The 25,401-nt window shown below is 35.2% G+C and overlaps 1 non-coding gene across 1 annotated transcript in view; it reads left to right on the forward strand.

Annotated features, from left to right (window-relative positions):
- Positions 1 to 3,928: 3,928 nt before the first annotated feature.
- Positions 3,929 to 25,401, forward strand: part of LOC131046275 (uncharacterized) — a 95,321-nt gene continuing 73,848 nt past the window's right edge. The window contains exons 1-3 of the transcript XR_009359391.1: positions 3,929 to 4,638; positions 5,656 to 5,834; positions 7,033 to 7,210. This is a non-coding gene — a transcript (uncharacterized LOC131046275). The remainder of the gene's footprint in view (positions 4,639 to 5,655; positions 5,835 to 7,032; positions 7,211 to 25,401) is intronic.

A 25,401-nucleotide genomic window follows, 5' to 3' on the forward strand; every position in this document is an offset into this window, starting at 1 on the left:
TGTAAGATGTATGTAAGGAACAGAGGCAATGCCCTCAAGCTCTTTAAAAAATTGTTATTTCAGGGAATGAAATAATGTCACAATACGCACAAAATGGATTTTTTGAGAAGGTTATAGTAACTTTTTAAGCAAACGCCTAACGATATACATGTAAAATGTGGTATTGTAGACAAGGCATCTAGACTGTGCGATAAAATGTGTGTAAAATTTCAGTTTGTATTTGAATCTCAATAGCTTGAAGTTATTGTTTCTCTTCTGTTTTATAAAATGGAAATCAAGGTTGTATCTAGTGGCTTTGAATTAGGGGATAGGGGCAAATTGAATGTGTTATGGGTTGGAAATGGATGTGTTTCACAAAGGATAGAATGGATAGTTTGGTGCAGTGTCAATTAATTCATGAGAATTTAAAGAAAATGTTCCAAAATTGTCTACAAATTTTGTTTTCTTTCTTCACACAAATCATTGATATTCCTGATTTGTCATTACAATTTTCTTGTAATTGTGTAAATTTATATGTGGATTCCTTACAAGAAAATGATCAAATTCTTTGTCAAGGTTGCAGTGAGCTGGAGGATGTAATCTAGATTAACAAGTATGGAGGATGTAATCTAGATTAACAACTATGGTTGTGCAACAACATAAGAGGTTGTATTAATATCAGGCATTAATGATAAAAGACCCACTAATTAAAAATGATCTGCAACTTGAACATACATTCATAACCTTACATTTGTCTCCACCCCCATTCGATTAGGCACTAGTCTATCAGACTCCTAAATCTGGTTCAGAAATATTGAATAATTTAAAACTTTTTGTTTCTGTTGTTTCCTTATTTTAGTTCTAGCATCTTTTTGGTGTTTAAAGAAGATATGGGTTGAACTAGGAGGAGTTTGTTTACATTGCCTCTATGTGTTGGGATGAAATGTTTTAAATTATGTGTTTTCAATTGAATTCAATGTAATGTGATTATGCTTGAACTTGGTAGATTGTGAGACACCCATTTCCACATTGATAGGTCTGAAATCTAGTGTCCATCATATGTTTATCATTTAATTAAGAGTTTATATAAGACTACCTTTCTGAGCCTTGCAAAGCTAGAAGTGCAGAAGGCCTTTAGTGCCTTGTTTGTTGGCCTTTCTTGTCCTCAATTTGTTGATAGTGTTTGTCCAATATCCTAAACTCCTAATCTCATGGTTTAGGTATTGTTCATCTCCTCAGGATTGAGAATTGCAAGAAAAAGAACCAACAAAAAGAATGGTAGAATTAGTTTTTAAAGGCAAGTAATTTTAATTATTATAAACTAAAATAAAGGATAATATTATAATGACAAACATTCAAAATAATTATGAGACATTAGAAAATTTGTGACAAGGGGAAGGAAAAGAGGAAATCACTTTAAAAAGGAAGAAAACTCATATAAACTAATACAAATAAAATAATTCAAGTTAAGATATATTAGTTGATCATCTCTTGAAATTGATGGGAATATTGGGATAAGATAAGAAATTAATAAAGGATTCCAAACAGGTCTTAGGTTAAACCCATCATCTCAATTTATGCTTGTAGGATTTTTTTTTTTATATAAAAGCAACTTCTTTAAAGTTTCTTTTAAAGATGATATATTCCTTGACTAAGGCATATGCACCCTCCAAATGAAAATGGTTCTTTTTGTTACAGAAGTTCACTACAAGGGCCATTTTGGCAATCCTTTCATGCTTGATGTTATGAAAATTCTCCTTTGATTCTCATTGAGATAGAACAATCAATATTCTAGACTCCTAAGTTCTAAAGAATTCCAATTGGGTTTTTAGTGGACAAGGCAAGATTTCTAATTGTAGTGATTGGTTTGAAGACACAAGTCCCTTTTTATGAAAGATTTTGGAGATATTATTAGAGATGCTTTATGTGTAAGGAAGTGTGTTATTGTGAACAACATTACAATCTAGAATTTTAGTTTAGAACTAAGATTGGTTATGGATTGCTTAAGAGATCTTGTGATGTTCTTATTATGGTACCCATTTAATTTGGAAACCTTAGAGAGGTGTAAAATTTCTTGGTTAATATGAACATGATCACAAATACTAAAGGCCCTAGTGTCAACTTCTCATCTTTAGGACACTCGCCTTTTTGGTAGGGTGGTGATTTAAGGAAGCATGAATGTGGAGGTTCATGTCATGGGTGGACTTATTAAAGATGGTCTAACCAAGAGAACTAGCTTATTTCTTAATATGAACAATATTCAAGAAAGAGAGTTGCTTATTGGTTTTGAGTCCTTTGGTGAACTTGATGTAGATGGTAATATTGTCAAGGTGAAATTAAAACATATCAAGTTGATCATGACCATGGGGCTAACATATATTAGTGTTGTCCACCATTTTTGTTTAATGGGGAACATGTTAATGCTTAGCTCTTCAAAATACACCACATGTGGAAATTAGTAATGATTAGAGATAATGGGGGTCCCATGAAAACCCCATTAGATTGCTCATAGAATACACCTGAAGGAGTGTGAAGAACATGGACTTTAAGCACAATGCAACCAAGAATGAAGTTTCCTCATTGGTCCTCTATCTAGCTAACTCAATGGAGATATACAAAGGGAATTTACCAAAGAGAGATACCACATCAAAGCGTACAAGAATTTCATCATCGTCAACCATTTTTATTTGAAGAAATCATCAAATTGGATAAAGTCTTTGATGAAAGACAAAGACTTCTCAATTAGAGAGGAATCAACTTGAACAAATGAACAACAAGATTGTAAGTAGGAGAATTTGAGGTGTCAATGATAAGCATAAGAGGAGTGTACCACTCGTGAATCTTTGGCATACCATATATGTTTGGGATGATTTATTTAGTGGGCATGAGAAAATTTTTGGTGTTATCATCAAAGGGGGATTGGGCAATAACACTTTTCATTTGCTTAAAGCTTTTTATAAATTGGATTGTAGGATAGGATTTTATAGCTTTCACCATTTTTTAGGTATTTGAACATTTTTGTGGTAGACTAACTTTCTCATATGATTATGGTGTTCCCCTTGCCTATGCTTTAACAATTTGACAATGCTATATTTAAAGTAGCCCCCAAAAAGCGATAAGCTCATCTGTAGAAACATTCCACTTGGAAGGTTTAGCATACTCCAAAACAATAGCAAAATCTTACTTAACTTGATCTATTGCAACATCAAATAACCATATCCTACAACAATTTCAAGTTGAATTAGAAAATCTACTTTAAGATGGAGAATAGGATAATAGTGCAGTCAATGTCTCTTTGTTGCAAATTAAGGATGAGATGTTCATATCCAGATTTTTCATTGATTATAAGTTTTTCTTGTTATTGAAAGATAAATTTACAAGTGCAAAACCTGGTATTCAATTTTGTCAACTCTTAAAGAAGTAAAAAAAAAATGACTAGAGAAACAAAAGAATCAATAGATTATTGTTAAATATTGCGTATGAAGATATTAGGATTATATTTAAGTGGTTTTATTAATTACTTAAAAAATATAGCATTTTTTAAATTTTTAATTAACGAATAAACACAATAATAGTGTTGAGATTAGTTGGGAGGCGTGATGATAAGAACACAATCAAGAAGATTGACCGTGAAGATTGCAATGAAAGGGCTACGAATCTCTTTCGACATTTGTCGGTCGTTAGCATTTACAAAAGGCGTGAGCAGCCAGGAGGGAGTATGTACTTTAAAGGCTGGACTGAATCCCAATCTGTGCTTGAAATCTTTAATTTGGGCGCCAAATGTATGCGTCGACTACCTATGCCTTTAAAGCTATTCTTTCAACCTATTGATTTGCCTTTAAAGCCATTCTCTCAATCTCACATCATACTTTGATTTGCGAAAGAATTCTCTCTCATCAATCCAGGTAAGTTTTTCTTCGTTGGATTTTTTAAGTATTGCTACCTTCCTGCTTTAAAATGGCGGACAAGAGTTCTGAAGCCATGAATGTACGATTTCTGATAAATACTAGAACTCAACGCATCGTATATGCCGAAGCGGGTAAAAAGTTTGTTGATTTTCTGTTTAGTTTTCTTTCCATGCCCATCGGTTCTATCCTCAAATTAATGTATGCATTGGAATCCAATAGAAAAATTGCCTCTGTATCCAATCTGTATGATAGCATGGAAAAATTGTCCTCTTTGTTTCTGATCATGGATAAATCCCAACTGCTTGACCCCAAATTTATAACTCCCTACTTTAATAACTCTCTGAGTATTGAAGGTGGAAATTATTACGTTTGTAGTTACCTTATCAACGGTATGAGCAAAACTCGCACTATCAAGAAGGTTGCTTGTAAATCGCGGGATTATGATAATGACGGTATGAGCACAACTCACAATATCAGCTCCAGCAGCGCAGATATTTGTATCTGTTGAAAACCTATCAACCACCTCGTTCAGCTGCGGCAGAATACCAATACCAGCGGAAGTAGCAGCCAAACTCTAGGGCAAACGCAAGGGAACAGCGGTTATGTGAAAGAAATGCTTACATTTATAATAACTGACGACTTGAAGATAAAAGGGAGTTCAACTATCACCAGTATAACGTTACTCAATCAGCTCAATATTAAAGATTTGACAGATCTTGAAGAGCGGACTGCAACTGTTGATCGCAACAAGGTGAGAGGTTTTAGTTTTGTTTTTTAATCTGTAATAGTTGATTTTATTAAGAAAGCGGGTTTTGAACTGGCCCGAACCAGTTGGGACTACATCCAGGAAGCCCCTCCCCATAAGACTGACCGTAAACAAATCAGTGATTGCATTGCTGGTTTAACACCCCTCCTCTTGAGAACCCAGTACCCTGCTTATACTCTCATATCTGACCCTCCTGTCCTTCTTTTCACCTCAATCCATCCTTCCTCCCTTGCATTCTCCAGCGACTTCAAGTTGGAATCGCCCAACATTACCCTCCCCCCTTCCTCCAGGCATGGTCGACCAGATTGGTTCATAGCAATTACTCTGCATCCTCCTAAACCCCTGCCTTACTCATGGCAGACCCCAACTTAGAAACACCTTTCGCTGCATCCTCGTGAACCCCTGCCTTACTCTGCTTTGCTTCCCTATTCTTTAAAGAACCTGAACTACCCTTGAACTCTGTCTCCTTGTCATTGAGAGCATTCTGCTTACCACACGAATCTTAGGGAGTGTTGTCATTCACCACCACCTTCTCTACCGTGTACTAGTTTGGAGCCATCTCCTTCCACCACGAAGCTGGTCACTCTACTCTACGCCTGTCACAGGCAGTAGCAATGTGCCCAATTTTAAAGCATTTCCTACATCTAAAAGGACCCCTTCAAAGTCCACTGGCTGAACCCAGCTGCCTCTTGATGATTTCAAAGAGATCTCCGAAGGAAGATCTTTGGATACATCCATCTCAACGAGAATCCAGGCAAAAGTAATATGCATCAAATTAAGAGAATCATCTTCAGTCATCAGAAAATTACCTAAAGAGTTACTAGCCTCAAAGCAGGAATCAAACCAAAATTGCATTGGGAGATTAGGAATCCTGACCCAAATAGGAATCCAATCAAAAGATTCCAGAAGTGGATTTTACTTTTATTTCAATCTTTTGGAACAAATTTATTGTGGATTTTATTACGGAACCAAAGTTGGTAAAATGTTGAAAAAAATTTTTAGGCACTGGAGATTTTGGAGGCATCTTTGATTTCCACAACTGTGTTGAACGATGTGTTTGGAGCTGAGTTTTCCCTCTCACGGAAGGTAAAATTAATTACAGCAGATCATCATTTTCGTTGTCTGCTAATCACTCTTTGTGATAACATTTCACCTGTAAAATTTTATCTCGTGTTGCAGGCGTGCGTAGAAGAATGAGCTTTATCATGGATGCCATGAGAGTGAAGTGATTTGTATTCTCTTTGGTAGCATATGATAGTTATTTAAAAGCTTGTTTTTCCTCATAGTAAGCTATCTTTTTTGTAACTACAGCGAGACAGTACAGTAGTATGGTTTTCTAATGAATCGTTTTCTAATGGGTAGCTTGTAAAATGTTACATATTCAATAATATAAGTGTTGCTTAAATATAAATTTTGTTTGACTGAGTTTTATTTTAATGGTAATGTTACTCATAAGCTTGGTATTTGTTGACCAAGAAGAAATTTGTTTTTAAAACTCAGTTTTAATGGGAATGCTGTTATAAATATTTTTTAAATAATTAATCTGTTTATATTGTTGAATGCAATTATTACTATTCTACAGATGAAAGATAAAGAATGGAACACATTTAATATTATATTGAGTATTCATAAGTATGATTTGAACAAATGATAACATACAAGTTATCAATGAATGTAAACTTTTTTTAATAGAATATTCATAATTAATCACAATTCATTGTCTTGTTTGATATATTATCTTTCATTTACTTTACTTTTGTAATTGAAATTTTTATTCCTACTTTCTTTTAATTATTGTCCTTTCAGTAATTTATTCTTATGCCTAATTTAACGTGGAAATTCTCGTGATCTCTCTTTATGAAATCCCATCATGCTTTTAATAGTTGAATACAACACTCTAAGTACAATTAATCTATATTCTCTCCACTAACTTTTCTTGTTACAATTAAGACCTTTATATTATTGTCCTTCCACTAACTTATTAAATTACTTCACATCTTTACATTAAAAAAATTCCCATGGGCTGCCTTGTGTACAACATTGAGATTCTTGATTTATGTAGTGTGGACCTTACATAGGGAATATTAGAAATATATAAACATCAAAAAAGTTTTAATGTACATTTAAAAATTGATAATTTAAAGTAATTATAAATATTGAGAAAGGTTTAATAATATATTTCAAATTTATATATTTATAAGATTTTAAAATTTATGTATCATAAATTATAAATTTTTTAATTTTTTTAATGCAAAGTTTCATATTTTTATAGATTGTTATTTTATATAACAATTATAATTGTATACATCTATAATTTCCATCTAAAGGAGAGTGTCTTAACAAATTGACATATTGGAAAAGAGGCTCCAAACTTAACAGTTACTTTTTGAAAATGAGTGGGAGCGGGAGTGCAAGGTTTGCTCAAGCGAGAGATGGTTGTAGGGAATCTAGTTTAAAAGCTGGTGGATCACTATTGGAAGCTTCAGGTATGGATCAAAAGGCAGGAGGATTAGATAACAGTCAAATTGATGTTGATTATGAGGATGGGGACCCACAGGCATGATTCATTTTTAAAATTTTGTAGGGGGACCCAGGAGGTGACTTTTCTATGCCTTGCAAAGTTGAGTTCCCTCTCGGGGAAGGTCTAGGGGGTCTAGAAGGAGTCCAAGAAAAACCTGCTTTGGATCCTGAGATGAACACTCTATGCACGCAGGATCCACAAAATCTTGGGGGGTCTCTTGAGACTAATGTGAAAGATGGAGATTTGAGATAAAATAATAAGTCGTGGTCTTCCCTTTTTGGGGCTTAACCTATGGGGAAAATGTCCCTTCCTTCGCTTAGCAACATTTCGGATCCAAGTTCAAAATAGTTTGCCATCTCTATCCCGGATCTTATGATTGACTACAATATTTCTATAATGGATTTATCTCTGGTGGGTAAGTTCATGGGTCATAGACACAGTATCAAAATTGTTAATAGACACAATATCAAAACTGTTAGGGATTTCACAAGGAATAAGTGGAGATTGAAAGGCGAAGTCGATATTTCCATGATGCCAAAAGGCTTCTTTTCCTTTTCTTTGTTGTGTGAACAAGATCTCTCATGTTTTTAAAGATGGTGTCAAGATTGAAAAGGAGGATGATATTGGAAGAGAAGCGGTTAAGTTTTTCAGCAACCTTCTGTCAATCGAGGATGGATTGGATGTGAATGCGTAACAAGATCTTATTGAAGGTATCCCCAATATATTAAATACAGATCAAAACAAATTTTTATTTGCCATTCCCTCTTCTGATGAAGTGAAGAAAGTGGTGTTCTCTTTTGAAGGTAACAAATCCTTGGGCCCAGATGACTTTCCTATATTGTTCTTTCAATTTTTCTGGGATATTGTGGCTGAGGATTTGGGTGGCTGCAAGAAGATTAGTCCCACTTTTGGGCAAAAAGTGGAAGTGTTTTCTCTGTTTTTCAAATTTTCTGTCGATTGATGTCAAAATTTGATGCATATTCAATCTCAAAAAACTTCAGTAATAGAAAATGTAGTGCTCAGAGTCTACTTTTCAAATATGTAATTTATTTTAATACACACATGCTAGAAATCCCTTTTTAGTAGGCATGTTTAAAAACCAGTTTTTCAAAATGCCTGTTTCGGGAGCATACCACACATGTGTATGACCGCCCTTTTTTGATGCAAATAAACGAATTTTTGCAAATCCTTTTGGGAAATGATACCTAAGACACCAAATATTGATGAGAATATTTTTTCTTTTTTTTTATTGAATATATATATTTTTTTATTAATTTTTAACTAACAATAAAGTATATTTTCAAAACATTGGGTGTACGATCACCATAATTTGATGAAAATTTCATATTCTTCAAAAAAAAAATTTAAATATTCAAAAGAATTGTATGTAGATTGATGTCATATGATTTATTTTTCTAAAATCCTAAAAAACAAAAAAAGTTATTAAAGTTTTAGTGAACCTTGGTATTTTAGGTTTAGGTTCCACTTTTGATTAATAAATAATACAAAAATAGTTAAAATAATCTTATCACTATGAAATTTACATTTCTGAAATCAGGACGTTGAAAACTCTAATGGGTTTTTGTTTCGTCAAAAAATTCAATCAGAAAGTCCCTTAAAAAATTAGGCCAAGGTAGAAATCTGATGTCGTTTTACCTTAGTCATTTTTTTGGAGGTCCAAGCATAGGCTTGGTGGGACCAAGCCTATCCCGAAGCAAAAAACAAAGCTAAGGGTTGTTTCTCGCCCCTAATTTTAATAAACGGGCGCTCGTTTTTTAAATTCAAAAAAAGGGCGCCCGTTTCGCTTTGTACAGTTGAAAGCGAAACGAGCACCCGTTTTCAAAAACGGGCGCCTGTTTCATTAAATAACGGGCGCCCATTTCTGAAAAGATCCGTTGGGCCAGAATCTGGCCCATGAGCACAAATCCCAATGATTGAATGATTTTTCAATCATTGTCTGACAGGTACGATCTACAAAGAGAATGTTTTGATTAATCATTCTCTTTGTTTGTCTTATTGTCGATTTGGTAAGGAGATCGATTCGAATTCAAATTTTGGTGTAGCCATGGGATCAAATCAATGCAGGAAGAGGCAAAGGAAGGTTCTAACAACTGAGGAGATTACAGCAAATAGGGAGAAGGAGGCAATGCGTCAACGAGAGAGAAGATCAAGAATGAGACAAGGAGCTTCAAGTTCCACAATCGTTTTAGAAGAGGAGAACATCAATGAGACCATAAATGTTGACGAAGGAAACACAATAGAACCATTTAATTCAGGTGCATCTTCTAATCCATTATTGGATACATGTATGTCTTCACAGGCCTATGTTTTTTCTCATGAAGAAATTGGTGATTTAGTAGAAGCAGGTTACTTATTAAATAAAATTCTAATTGAAAATCAAACCCCAAATGAAATTAGATCTCAAATTGAAACTGAAATTGAAACTCCAAATGAAACTAGATCTCAACTTGAAACTGAAATTGAAACCGAATTTGAAACTCCAAATGAAATTGAAAATCCACTTGCAACTAAAACCAATAATGTGTATGTAGACATGGAAACACCAATTGAAAATGAAACATGTTTGAATGATAATCAAATGAATGGAAATTTTGAAATTAAAAGTGATGTACTAGACAACCTTCCTAGCTTGGTTTCATGGAGACAAATTAGGACACATGCAAATAGATTGTTTAGACATTTTTTTTATAATAAGAAATTTGGGTTTCAATGTCAATTAATGGTACAACTAATTAAAATGACTAAAATGAGAAAAGTGATGAAGAAGTTAGGCTTTTATGTCAAACCCAAGAAGAAGGACGAGTCTTTAAAACAATTTGTATTGACTATTGCTAGCGCCTTTGATACAATTGAAAAGAAAAGTCATTCTAAAGATTAAAATGTGGCACGACGGGAAATAACAACAACTTTAGTAAGCCAAACAACTTCTAATAAAAGAATGATGAGTAACATAAGTGGATATCTTAATATTCATCGCAAAACTTTGTCAAGAGCTGTAAAAAGAAGAGTTAATTTTGAAAGTGATTCGGCAAACAAATTGTGGACTTTTAGTGGTAGACTACCAAGGTCTGATATGAAACTTACTGGTGAAGTCAAAAATTTGATTGAAAAATTTTGGCACGATAATACGAGAGTATCACCTAATGTTAGAGATGTTCTTAAATTAAGAGTTGGGTCAAAAATTTGTGATCCACATCCAAAACACCTATTGGACATAACTCAAACTGAATTGTATAAAAAAAATTTGGATGATAAGGTGTTGACTATTAGCATTTGTCAAAGGTCTTTTGAAAAGTGTAAACCTTGGTATGTTCGAATTAACAAGGAAAGAGTCACATGTTGTTGCAAAACTCATGTTCAATTTCGCTACCATTATGATGTATTTTGATATATATGCATTACCATGCATAGTAATGGAATGTTCCAAGAATGTGGTATAAATATACCACCTGAAACTATAAAGGAGTTTATTTCAAGTTTGTTTTGCAACCCACCAAATGAACAAGATTTTCTTTTCAATGCATGTGTTTCTGGTGTATGTGATATATGTGGCAATCTTACATTGTTGGATGAATGTTTGCATGAAAATCTTTCAAATGATTTTGGACAACAATTAGTTGATGTTAAAAGATTTAAAATTGTTGAGTGTCCACTGAAGGATGGAAAGGTTGGAAAACGATGTGATCTAATCACTGAAAAAGTTAGTGTTCATACATTTATGAATGAATTCAAGAGTAACAACGTACCTAAATATGTTAAACACACTCAAAATGCTAGATGGCTCGATGGTCAGTTTCGAATATGTAAGGATACATTTCTTGTTGGTAGTATACTTTCGGTTGTTGACTTTGTAGAGAACTACACGCTTGCACCACGAGATGAGGTCCAATCACAATACTACAATTCAGTGCAAGTATCAATTTTTGTCCATATTGTCTATAGGCATGCACCAGATAGTATAGAAGAGGATCACAAAATTTTGAGAGAGTGCCATTTCTATATGAGTGATAATTGTAGACACCTAAATTGTCCAGTCTAATTAAATAAATATCTTTATTTATTTAATTACTTTAGCCTAATTCTTCTATTAATTGAATAAATATTTATTTATTTAATTAATTCATTTATCCTCTTCTAGCCTTATTTCTCATTTAAATAAATACATTTATTTATTTAAATTGTCCTTTTCCAAAATTAAATAAATATCTTATTTATTTAATTATCCCACTTCTTTTATTAATTAAATAAATATTTATTTATCTAGTTAATTCATTAGCCTTTTCCACCCATGACACATGTCATTCATCTCTTAATTTCTACACTACCTACCCTTTCATTATTTTCTTATTTTCTCTACCTACCCTTTAATCATAGTCGACCTCTTTTTAAACCTCTCAATCTTATCCCTCCATTTCTTATAGTGTCTTCTATATAAGGAGATGCTTCCTTCATTATCAAACCCTCACTATGCATTCAGCCCCGACTACGCTTTCGAACTTGCATATGCAATCAAGCCTACTTACAACCACATTTCCGTTATTTATTGAGCTCTTGTGCACATATAAAATCTGAGAGCAAATATATCAAGCAAGATCAATGGAGATAGGAATAATGAAGATCCAAACCCTATTGGACATGTGATGGTATAATTTTTGTGATTTCATTTGATTTGCATTGTCTTAGGTAATCTTCATATGTTATGGTGGATCTTTGTTGTTGTTAGGCTAGGGTTTTGTGGTTGAATCTATTTAGTCTTTCAATATTGTTGTTATCCATTTTCACCATATACATTTTGGCATGCCCGGTGGGACCCTTGTCCCTTTTGAATTTAACATCTTTTGTTGCAGATTTTGTTTTGAAGTTGCAGATCTGACATTTCCGACAACATTTTGATATTTTCGCGTCTGCGCACTTTTGGATCGTGTTTTTGATTTTCTTTCACGTCTGTGACATCTGGAACCACGTTTGCGTCTTCAACAATATTTTTTTTTGTAGATTTTGGGAAACGCGTCTGTGTTCCGTAGTCGCGTCTATGAAGTCTTCAGGTGCATCTGCGTTCAGGAGTCACGCTTGTGTCAGATCTAGGCATGTCTATGTCTGTGACAACTGCATTTGTGTTCGGTTGTTGCATTTTTGGTTTCATTGATTCAATTTTTCATCATTCGGATTTCAGATTTGGTTTATTTTGAGCTAACATTTTTAGATCTAGCTAACAAAATTGGTGCAGCTTGTCTTGAAAGCAAAATCATTTTGTTGAAGGCCCCTATTTCACAAAGTCTTTTGGATTTAAAATTTACCTAACTTGTGTGCTTGTAGGAAGGGGTGATTATTTCAAACAATCCAAACTATTAATAGATCTTTGTTGCAAGACCTTGGCAAGGGTTTTTGATATTTACTGTGTGCCTTGTTTTCATAGATTAGCAAACACTTCAATTGGTGCACTAAAATTGAACCATTGTCTTTTGTGTCTTGAGCAATAGGCTCTTTTTGTTTCATCTTTAGAGGGCCTGTCTCCCCGTGTGGTCATTAGGGCTACTAGTGAGGAGAGAATGACCCAAGTGGTAGCAAAAGAAAAGCCATCTTCTTCCAAACCACTATAAATAACTATATTCATGGTGAAAACTATGAATAACATGTGCTGATTAGTTCATAAGGACACTATGTCTCCCCATAAACCCGTTTAATCAAATTTATTTGATCATTTGTAGGGCATAACCCCTACCGGCTGGGAGCCTTCTGTATTTACAGAGCTAAAAGTGCCACATGTATGGCCACACGAGCGGATGCCCTTACTAGCACCTTTTTGTTTTAGAAGCCAAAATCCTTCTAGTTGTTGGGGCAGGAGGTTGGACCTCTGGTAGCGGCCCACACACATATGGTTCTTAGTAGAGATACAAAGTTCACCACAGGGAGTTTTCATGGGGACTAATGCTTGGCTGCCCCGAGAAGTGAGTGCCAAGGGTGGAGCTAATGGGGTCAAGCATCTAAGTATCTGCTTTGAATAGCGTAGCCTTGAGGGAATCTCCATGTGGGATCAACAACTATTGTCTTGGCCAGCCATAAGAATTGTGCTTGACTTATTTTGAACAATCAAACATTCAACACCAAACATCAAAACATTGTGTCTTTTGTGTCTTCAAGTGTATGCAATACAATTTTACGTCAAACAACACACTTGTCTTTGAGTCATTTTGGAGTCTAAACACTTGCAAACATTGAGTCCTCATCAACACTGTGTCCTCTTGTCACGAAAAACAATCAAACATTCAGATTTGGACACAAAAAGAAACTTCACAGATTGGAAAGATTACACAAAGTTTGTAGAAACGCGTCTGTGTTTGACAGACCCATGTCTGTGTCATCAAAACACGTCTGTGAAGGGTAGAAATGCGTCTGTGTCTTTTGAGAAACATTGCAGCATCTCAGAAACGCGTTTGTGTCTGACAGAATAGCGTCTGTGTCCTTTAAGTGCGTTTGTGAAGTATACAGGCACATCTATGTTTAGGATTGAAAACTTTCATAATTCAGCAAACAAGAACAGTAAGTTTCAGGCTTATTAAGCTTCCTAGGTTATCTCTCTAGGGTTTTCATCTAGCATTCAACCTGTCTTTGGGTCTTACAAAGTCCATCATTGCTTTACATCTTGCATTACATTCACATTTGTCTAAACTTGAGTCAAAAGGTCACTTGCTTGTCCTCATCTTGCTTTGTCAACATACTACATACAATAACATTTTGCTAAGTGGTCCCTCATCAAGGTCTATCACCTTTGGGTCTCATTTGGTCTTACTTAGAGTCAAGGTCAAATTACCTCATCAAGAGAAACTATCATCTCTTTGGAAGTCACACCTACTCTACTACATACATACTTGGTCTTACACTTTGGACATTGCAAGTAAACCTCAGATTCATTTGCCTTCCATCCAACTCTTGGTCTTCCATACTCTTTCCATTTTCATCTAGTCTCAAACATCTTGGTCAATACCTAGTTCATGGTTGAAACCCGTTCCCAAAAATCTAGGAGAGAAACTAAAGAGGCTCAAGAGTCCACAAACATGAGTTCCTATGAGTATGATAATGATGTCTTTTTCAATTCTGGTCATACCACATTACCTGACATGGATGTCTATAGAAACATTCTAAATGTTGAGAACATGAATAACACAAACAACAATGATACACATAATGGCAATATGGACAACTTTTCCGTACATTCAGCAGAAGTGGAAGACACAAATATGGATCCCCGTTTCAATAGATTGGTTGAGGAAATAATGAAGAGAGATAGACAATATTTCTTACAAATGATGGCACATAGTGGAGCCAAGATCCCTCATGATTTTGACATGTCTCAAATAATGGAAAATCGACCTTTGCAACAATTTCACTCCAACATGGATCAAAGGAGGCCTAATAGTGGAGGCAATAGAGGACCACATATGGTGCCTAAATCACCATCATCTTTGTTTCAAAAACCAAAGGTCCCACATACACATGGTCAAGCATATGATACTCACCTTCGCAGACCAATATGGAAGTCTTATGCAGAAAAATATGCTCAATCACATACCAATGCTAAGGATCAACCACCAAAGCAATTGGATATTCAAAGGCATGCTCAAAATTTGGACACAAGGAAACCCCGTGTCAAATTTGGAGGCAACACATTAGAACAAACTCATGACATGCCCATAGAGTATGGTATACAGGGACAAAGCAGATATTATGTTCCTCATCATGACTCTATACCAAGTGGTCCTTATATGCAGCATCATTATAGACCCCCTCCATATGAACATGTGTATGATCAATATCATCCATATATGCAACATGCTCCTCCTCCAATTGGTGCCTCAAGCATGGGGTATGGTCCAAGAAGTCGGTCTCCACCTAAGAGCAATTTGGAACAGCAAATCAAGGATTTACAAAAGAAAATGGAGGACATAAATACACCGAAGCCAACTTACACAATGAGAGACATATGTCCTTATCCATTTGACAAAAGCATTCCAATGCCTCCATTTCCTACACATTTTGTGACTCCTAAGTTTGATAAGTATAGAGGAAAAGGAGATCCTAAGGCACATATAAGACAGTTTTTCACGGCTTGCATTGAGGTAGCAGCAGAAGAGACATATTTGATGAGATTATTCCCACAAAGCTTAGGTGATCAAGCTATGGAATGGTTCTCTCAACTCCCAGCTGGAATTAAGTCATGGGGTGACTTAGCAGAGGCATTTATCCAACATTTCTCCTACAACATAGAGACAAACATATAAGTCACTACTTTGTGCAACACCAAGCAAAAAGATGGAGAGTCTTTTTCATCATTTTTACAAAGATGGAGGAATCTAGCCAACAGATGCTCTTGTGAAATTCCACAAAAATAAATGGTAGAGATGTTCACCCAGAATGTTAACAAAGACATTGGTTATGACCTAAGAAAAGCTTGTTTGCCCACCTTCAAGGACGTCATTGAAAAAGGCTTAGCAACAGAGAAGGTCCTAATTGAGCAAGGAGTCATTAAGATATTCAAGGAAAACAAAGATGACTTTAAAGGAAAAAATAAGCCAAGATTTTGGAATAAAAACAAAAACACAGTCAATGATGGTGTTGTGGATGCCAATACAGTACGTCCCAAGATCATTTTTTCCGGATCAAGCTCTACAAATAATCAAGTGAATACTCAAACAACTTCAAAGTCGCGAAGGAAGTACACTCTATTGGGAGAACCACTTGAGTCAGTTTTCAAGAAGCTAGTGGCAAACAAAGTAATCACTATTCCAGATTTTCCTCCATATGAACCAAAGGTCAAACCAAATTGGTGGAATGATGATGAGTATTGTGAATTTCACAAGAGCAAGGGTCATAAGATGGGAAATTGCCATCGACTGAAGAACATCATACAAGATCTCATTGATAGAGGTGACATTGAGATTGAAGGACAGTCATCCAATCAAGAACATGAGATGTTTAAGGAACCATTCCCAAAGCATGATAAAGAAAAAGCTAAAGCCACAGATGACCAAACCAACTATACCAAAGAATCTTATAACTATGATTCAACTATCAATCACATCTTGATGGACAATTATGTCTCTACCATTATCATCAAGGACAAAACGCCTGATAATTCTACTCATAGACCCAAGATTGGCCTAAAAGACATTGGATCTTCTTCTGAACCTACCTCTAAATGTAATGTTACAACTCATCGAGGTAAATTCACTTTGCAAGGTGCTCCAGCCAAAAACACTGCTTCTTCATCAACCAAACCTGAGTATGACCTTGTAGAATAGTTAGGGAAGACACCCGCGCTTATCTCAATTCTTGAGCTCTTACGCATATCCCCCGCACATAAATCCATTCTTGTTAAAATCTTGAGAGACACTGCTGTTCCTACTGATTTGAACGTGGACCAGTTTCAAGCCATGGTGGGATACGTTTCCATTCCACACTCACTTACATTCACAAAAGCCGATGATGATGCCTTCGTAAGTCAGCCACATAATGCACCTTTACACATCGAAGCCTTCCTACACAAACATCGAATAAAACGAGTCCTGATAGATGGAGGAACTAGTCTAAACATTTGTACATTGAGCACAATTAAACAATTGGGATATTCTGATAAAGCTGTGAATTCTAAAAACAAAATTACCATCAAGGCATATGATGATGAAGAGTGTTCATCTAAAGGCACAGTCACTTTACCTCTCAGAGTTGGGCCTGTTACAAAGGATGTGGTTTGTCAAGTCCTAGATCTCGATCTCACATACAACATATTGCTAGGATGTCCATGGATTCATGAGATGAGCGCAGTACCATCTACATATCATCGATGTATCAAGTTTCCACACAATGGAGTTGAAGTGACCGTCAAAGCTTATCCAAATCCATTTATATATTGCGACAATCTGTGGCCTCAATCAAAAATAACAATACCAGTCAATCAAGAGGCTATTCCATCTTCGTCATATGTGGATCCAGAATCCTTGAAAGCTTCCACATCAAAACAAGCAGAGCACAAAGTAAATTTCAAGTTTAAAGACATGGGATGTGGTGAGTATATCTTTCATGTTGATAAACTCCCACTATCTGCTAAGACATTCAGTCGACAAGAACAAATTACAAACAATTTGCAATGCCAAGGAATTGGGTGTGAACCACCTAGTGTTGTGGCTACTAAGTCTGAATGCAAATCTCCTCTAGGGGTGCAAGCATCTCTTGATATTAATAGTCGTAAGAGTGGTTCCAACAAAGAATCTATTGAGCGTATCACTAGCCCTCTTGAGAACTCACATAGCCTTACCATTTCATCCACTCATTCCATTTCCACTCCACTTCCAGACTTGGATCAACAAGAATTACAAAAACCCTTACTCATTGGGGATCAAAAATCAAGCCTTGAAAAGAAAAATCTAAAAGTCAAAAATAAAGAAAAGTCCTTTAGTACAAATCAAAATCAAAAGCAATTGGACTCTGAAAAATCAAGGTCAAAGATAAAAATCCTATAAACGAAAAATAAAAAGAGTTGATCTCCCCTAATATCAAAATAACTGGGGGCAAAAGTTCTAAAATTTCAAGTCAAAAAGAATACTTGTTGATCCTAAGTCTCCAACATGTCATGACACTTTCACTTCTTTTCACAATCATAAGCCTTCATTCCTCATCCACTTGTTCCACACATCTTTTCCCGTCTGGTGATACATCATGGACCTTTAATGGAGCTTCCTCAAGGGGATTTGTTATCAGGGATGCCCAAACTTCTTTAGGTGACACGCATACGAGCTTGTGTAGTCCACACACTAGTAATTCTATCTCAGTTCCTTTATCAAGGAAGACAATCACTCAAGCTACACATCATTCAGTCAAGGAACGTCGCAGCTACAATCATAAAGTCAAGCCTCACACATTTGAGGTGGGTGACTTAGTCCTCAGAGAAAATCCTAAAGACAGAGAGAAGAAGGGCAAATTCGAACCAAATTGGCTTGGTTCTTACATCATTACAACGACCTATGGGTCTGGTGCATATCAGCTCTCAACCACAGAGGGCGGACCTTTGGAGGAACCTATCAACAACATTTATCTCTTCAGAGTATCCTAATTCAAAAATACAAAAAAATCATAAAAATTAAAAAATACAAAAAAAAATCATAAAACATAAAAAATTGTTACTTGGTGAAAACCTGGCAAACAGGCGCCTTGTGACACAAAAAAATAAAAAAAGTAAAGAAAAACATTTTCATCCAACAGTGAAAACCACTTCGGTGGCACCCTGGGCAAGTACCATGGTGAAAACCAGGTTACCAGTGCCATGTGTAGAGACATTGCTCCTTCCTCCTTCACGATTCCATTTCATCCTATCACTTTGCACACACTCACGACCTATTCATCCATAATAAAACTTACACATTCCCATCATGGCTTGTTATTGATCTACCCAAGATTGGTTAGCCATCCATAATACTCCCTCCTTTTCACCCCTTTCCATTCATAATAAATCAGCTCCTATCTGTGGCTAAGGAAAATCCTATGTCTAGTGATGGGTGTGGAACTAAGAACATCACATGTTTCGAGGAGTACAGATTCTTCCAGTTTTCTTCAGTCTATACATGGACAATCCGCAATAAAGCAATATATGCATCGCCAATCCACAATAAAGTTCCTTTCTCCACAATAAAGTATCAGTTTCATGGATTCAATCAGTTTCAGATGAGACACAGCAGCAACAATGGGCTTCAACAAATCAAATCTTTCAACAGACTCAGACAACATTATGGTTCAATGCTATCTATCCTTTTGTGAAAGTTAACATTGTGACCACAATCAAATAAGACTTATACAAGTGACAAGAGACACTAAACTTGAGGACTACAATGGATTTTGGTGTCGAGTCTTGGTTTTATTTTGATTTTATCTTTTGGTGACATGTCTTTTAGCTTTTCTAGGATGTCTCTAACTAGAGATTTTATCTCCAGGATGTCTTTGACTAGAAAGGCGAGGATGGGGTATCGTCACCTATTTTTCTTTTGCTGTCTATGGATTGTCTCTTAGTAATGCTATGACTTGTCCAAGGATATGAGGACACTATGAGTCTAGTATGAACTAGGGCATTCTTTGTTTGCAACTGTCTTATCTCCATACAAACAGGTACAATGACTTTCTGGGTTGAACATATGCCCCGATTTTCATAACCTACTTTCCATAATAAAGCTCAATGATGATAACGCACAAGAATCTCTTTCACTTTCATATCTTCTATCTTCCATCCCCATTTCTTGATTGACTTCCATCGTCCTTCTTGAGTCTGTGTATCCCGCTATAACATGACTGAGTATAATGACACACCAAAAACATTTGCATTTCATGTAGTTGCACCTGCATTACCACATATTAAGCATTTCATACATACATACAGGTATCACAATTGCATCACATCCTGCACACAACACATGTTAGCACATTTTACATTCTCATCATGTAAATAGTTATTTGCATTTCATACATTCACATTCACATTGGCATAACATTTAAAAACATAAAAGGACAAAAATATTGCATTTCATCATGTATATATTTGCATCACACAGAAACATACATCATGAAACATCTCATCACATAGGTACACATGCATATAGCTACTGAAAGGATGAATCATCTCATATATATACTAAAATCATAAGTGTCATGATACAATGATGTCAAAATACATATGGCTACACAGCCAACCCTCGTGTCGCCCCATCCGGACAGAGGAACCCACTGATCACTCCTTCCAATACTGCTGGTAGTGCCAATCCTGTCCGTGTCATGGTATCTCAAGCCACGTGTCCAGCCCTCATCTCCAGTCCTGGATCCTGGAACACTCGTCTCAGGGCCTCCCTGTCTCCATCTTGATCATAGGGAATCAACGCCCCATCGATCAGTATCCTCAATATCCTCTATACATCCTCTAAGGTGACTATCATCTTACCCATCGGAAAATGGAATGTGCATGTCTCAGAGTGCCATCTCTCAGCTAGCGCAGTCAGCAACCCCATGTTCGCCCGAAACTCAGGCACATACAGAATGTATCGCAGACGGATAACCTCAATGTCAGCCCTGTCCTCGAATGTCAACTCTGGTCGTAACCTCTGAGTCAATGGGAATCTCTCCCGTGACTCCAGCATAGGTAAGTACTCCTGCAGTCAAGCAAATCAACTATGTCAGTTAAAGTGGCATTCACTATTAATCACAAAATGCTTCTTATTATCCTAAGTACTTATGATACTCTATCAAAGTGACACTCACTGTTCATCACAAAGTGTTGCTATCTATCCTAGTGACACTCACTGTTCATCACAAAGTGTTGCTATTTATCCTAGTGATACTCCCTGTTCATCACAGAGTACTACGTGTTCTTGCACTCCCTGTTCATCACAAAGTGCTGCTCATATTTGCACTCCCTGTCCATCACTAAGTGTTGCTCTTTTTTTTAGTACTCCTTGTTCATCACAAAGTACTTTGTCTTGGTACTCCCTGTTTATCACAAAGTGCCTTGATTTATCTTATCCTAGGGCCTCTGCTTGAGTGTATCATCTTAAGTAGTTTCCTAATTGGCAACGTATGTTCTATCACAGAATTGTCAATCCTGGCCCTATTTGCTATTTTAGTCTTCCCTAGAGGACCTGCTTGAGTGTATCCTCTTAGCAGCTTATCCAATCGACAGCGTATGTTCATCACAGAACTGTTGATTTGGCCTAGAAGACATAAACACACTTACATATTGCACATACGCACCTGACACAAACACAAACGCGCCTAAGCATTTTTTGAACTTGTTTGACATATTCTAAAATGCATTTATTGTGCTACCTAAGATGCATTAATGACAACATTTATTACAACAAAGTACAAAGAGGTTTTGTGGTACTTACCGGCTCTCCTGCATCTGCTGGCCTCTGAAATCAGCGAATGCGATCAAATCTATGAACCAATGCCATCGTTGCTGACTGTTGCTTCTCTATTCTCTCTCTGCACTTTGATCTCTTGGATGTGTGGATGACAATGAGGATGTCAACCCCTCGTGGTATATCTTATAGATTGCCCTAGCCCTAGCCCTAGACCTAGACCTAGCCCTAGTCTCCCGAGTTAGTCTTCATTATCCCATGACTCTATCACTCTATTCTATCCAGTCAGTCCATTCTAGCCTTTCTTTCTTATCGAGAGATTATCTGCAATCTTTCCAAACATTTTCATCCAATCTCTCGAGGGGGCATATCATTCCCATCTTGGGGCAACTTTGTATCAGTTCATATTATTTTCTTTGAAACAACGCGACAAGCTGCATTGTCTCAAAGAGGAGCAAAATGTAGACACCTAAAATTGTCCAATCTAATTAAATAAATATCTTTATTTATTTAATTACTTTAGCCTAATTCTTCTATTAATTGAATAAATATTTATTTATTTAATTAATTCATTTATCCTCTTCTAGCCTTATTTCTCATTTAAATAAATACATTTATTTATTTAAATTGTCCTTTTCCAAAATTAAATAAATATCTTATTTATTTAATTATCCCACTTCTTCTATTAATTAAATAAATCTGTATTTATTTAATTAATTCATTAGCCTTTTCCACCCATGACACATGTCATTCATCTCTTAATTCCTACACTACCTACCCTTTCATTATTTTCTTATTTTCTCTACCTACCCTTTAATCATAGCCGACCTCTTTTTACACCTCTCAATCTTATCCCTTCATTTCTTATAGTGTCTTCTATATAAGGAGATGCTTCCTTCATTATCAAACCCTCACTATGCATTCAGCCCCGACTATGCTTTCAAACTTGCATATGCAATCAAGCCTACTTACAACCACATTTCCGTTCTTTATTGAGCTCTTGTGCACATTTAAAATCTGAGAGCAAATATATCAAGCAAGATCAATGGAGATAGGAAGAATGAAGATCCAAACCCTATTGGACATGTGATGGTATAATCTTTGTGATTTCATTTGATTTGCATTGTCTTAGGTAATCTTCATATGTTATGGTGGATCTTTGTTGATGTTAGGCTAGGGTTTTGTGGTTAATTCTATTTAGTCTTTCAATATTGTTGTTTCCATTTTCACCATATACAATAATAAATTACACCCATCTGAGTTTGTCCAGTTTTGCTTCAAGACCTTTTTTCAGAATTTGAGGGAGAGAGAAATTCAGATGACACAACATCTAATATGGTCTGATAATTGCATAGGGCAATTCAAGAATGCTATAATGTTTTATTGGTTGAGTAGGATTCATAAGAAAACTAATATCGAACACATGTGGAGTTTTTTTGAGGCTGGAAATGGGAAAGGAGAACATGACAGTGTCGGTGCATGTGTTAAGAGAGCCCTTTGCAAAGAGAAACTCAAATTCGAGGAAAAGGCTAAATTTAAAAATGCAAGTGCAATTGTGGATTGGTGTAGTGCAAATTTATCCACAGGATCAAGTCAGAACTCTACAATTAGACATTTCTTCTGGCTAGTTAAAGAGGAGAATTCCCTTCCAAGATATGATTGTGATACAATCAATGGGTCAGCTAGATGGCATTCATTTAAGAGTTCTAATTCTAACACTTGGACTATATGGACTAGAGAGCTTGCATGTTTTTGTCAATTTTGTGTTGCAGGTGAATGGGAAGAATGCGAGAATACGGAATGGGTCGAAGAATGGCAACACAAATCCTTAACACATACTGAGACACAATATGAAGATGTTAGAAGAAATAAAGACCCCGATCATGCATTTGCATCAGAAGATTATGATCGTGTTTCAGACCTCATACAACCTAGTAATTTAATTCAATTTCTTGTTTATAACTTTAAATTATATATTTTTATGTATTATCATATAATTTATGATTACATATTTGAATTATAAATTCTAACAAGTTTTATTTCTACATGTACGTAAAAAAAAATTCTAGGACATGTGTATGTTGTTGTTGCACCTGAGGATAATGATGAGCAGGTTGAGTATTGGCTAGCTAGATGTGTAGAACCTAAGAAAAAGTTGATATGTGATCAAGTAGATGATTATGGTTTTCAGTATCCAGTTGGGTCTGTTGTGGTAGTTGGTACATGGCTACACAAATACTTAACAAGAAGGAATGGCTTACTAGCTTATGAAGACTACCAATTAGAAAAGAAGATTATACACTATTCTCATTTGGTGGTGGCAACAAACATCAAATTAGAAAGATACAAAGGTAGACCTGCTAATAAGGTATTGTGGACACTTTCAGTAGAAGAGCATGAGGCAATCATAGACGCATTGCAGAAGAGAGAGGATGCAAATGGTACATTAGGTTGAATCAAATTTATATGCATGTAAGTTTGTGTTACTTGTGTGAACTCTTTTATATTTAATCATGATAATTGTTTTTCTTTGTCCCTTTAACATTGTATTTGTCTACATTTGATACAATTTTGGTTTCATAAACAACATTGTATTAGTTATCTTCTTCTTAATGTTATTTTGTGCACATTGTAATTGTGTTACAATTGAATTCTAATTTTTTATGATATATTTATTTTATCGTAATCTCTTCATAGATTAATTGTAAGTTCAAAGATAGAATTATGTCTTAAATATGACAACTCTATATTTATCATTGTATGACAAATCTATATTTATAGTGTGATTTTTTATTTTAGTACCATTCTATCCATGCTTTTCATACCACTGCTATCCGCACTTATAAACCTTCAATACACTAGTAAAGTAGTGTGGTCAACTTAAGAGGAAAGTCGATACTATGTTTGTAGCTCTTACTCTATTACACATTTTGCATTCGAGGTTGTTACACACTCCTTGCCCAATGGCTTTGTTATAGCTATACAAATGAATTATATTATGGAAAAGGAGGTCACAATGTTCACCTACCATCTTTCAATGTAATTATTCCATATAGTAGGGCTTCCTTTACTTATTCCAAACCTTCAAAATGTCAAAAGAATTATACATATCAAAAAGAAATTGACAAGAAAGAATCTATGTCTACTTCCTTGCAAATCATTGAATAATGTGCTTCAAACCTTCCTAATAATTTGGTTATCCTTAGTTCCATCAATCTATTGGATTCCTCTATGAGATTAATTTATAATTAATAATCCTTTTATAATTTTCATATCAAATTTATATGCATGTAAGTTTGTGTTACTTGTGTGAACTCTTTTATATTTAATCATGATAATTGTTTTTCTTTGTCCCTTTAACATTGTATTTGTCTACATTTGATACAATTTTGGTTTCATAAACAACATTGTATTAGTTATCTTCTTCTTAATGTTATTTTGTGCACATTGTAATTGTGTTACAATTGAATTCTATTTTTTTATGATATATTTATTTTATCATAATCTCCTCATAGATTAATTGTAAGTTCTTGATTTTATTATTATTTTAAGAATAGGATGTTATTGTAAATTGGGATAATCATTTTATTGAATTATAAACTGTTGCACTATAAGATGATCAATCACAATGTTAAAATATAAAGTCATAAATAGATCACATAACAAGTCATAAATAAAAAGTCCTATATACAATCACATAATAATTCTTGATGACATAATAACAAGTCTTGAAAAAATAATAATAAGGAAATGACATTAAAACAAGTCCAAATAACATAATAATAAAACAACATCACATATATAATCACCAGAGTGCGCCAAATCACATAACACGACCTGATATCATAATAGCAAGGAAATGACATAATAAAAAGTCCTATATATAATCACATAACAACAACAAGTCCTATATATAATCACATAATAACAAGTCCCAGGATAACATAACAAGTGTCATCATAAAAAGTCCATAATACAATAACATGACATGATCTAAAATATATAATCTAAGAACTCGCGTGCATCTCATCTGCAATCCTCTTCACTCCACGTGAGGGTAGCTGAGATGAATCATTCTGCTACACATGGTCCTAAGATGCACCATCTTGTGTCTATGCAGTATCAGTGTCTCCACCCTTCTGTGCAGTATCAGTGACTCCACCCTCCTCTGCAGTATCAGTGTCTGCACCCTCCTGTATATTATTAAAAGATTTTACATGAGAAGAAGATTTAACATGAGAAGAAGTTACTTGCATAATTCACTTATAAAAAAATAAATACTAAAAATTTAAAATAAATTACCATACAACTGTG

Source organism: Cryptomeria japonica, chromosome 2 (genome assembly GCF_030272615.1).
Source record: "Cryptomeria japonica chromosome 2, Sugi_1.0, whole genome shotgun sequence".
Lineage (NCBI taxonomy): Eukaryota > Viridiplantae > Streptophyta > Pinopsida > Cupressales > Cupressaceae > Cryptomeria > Cryptomeria japonica.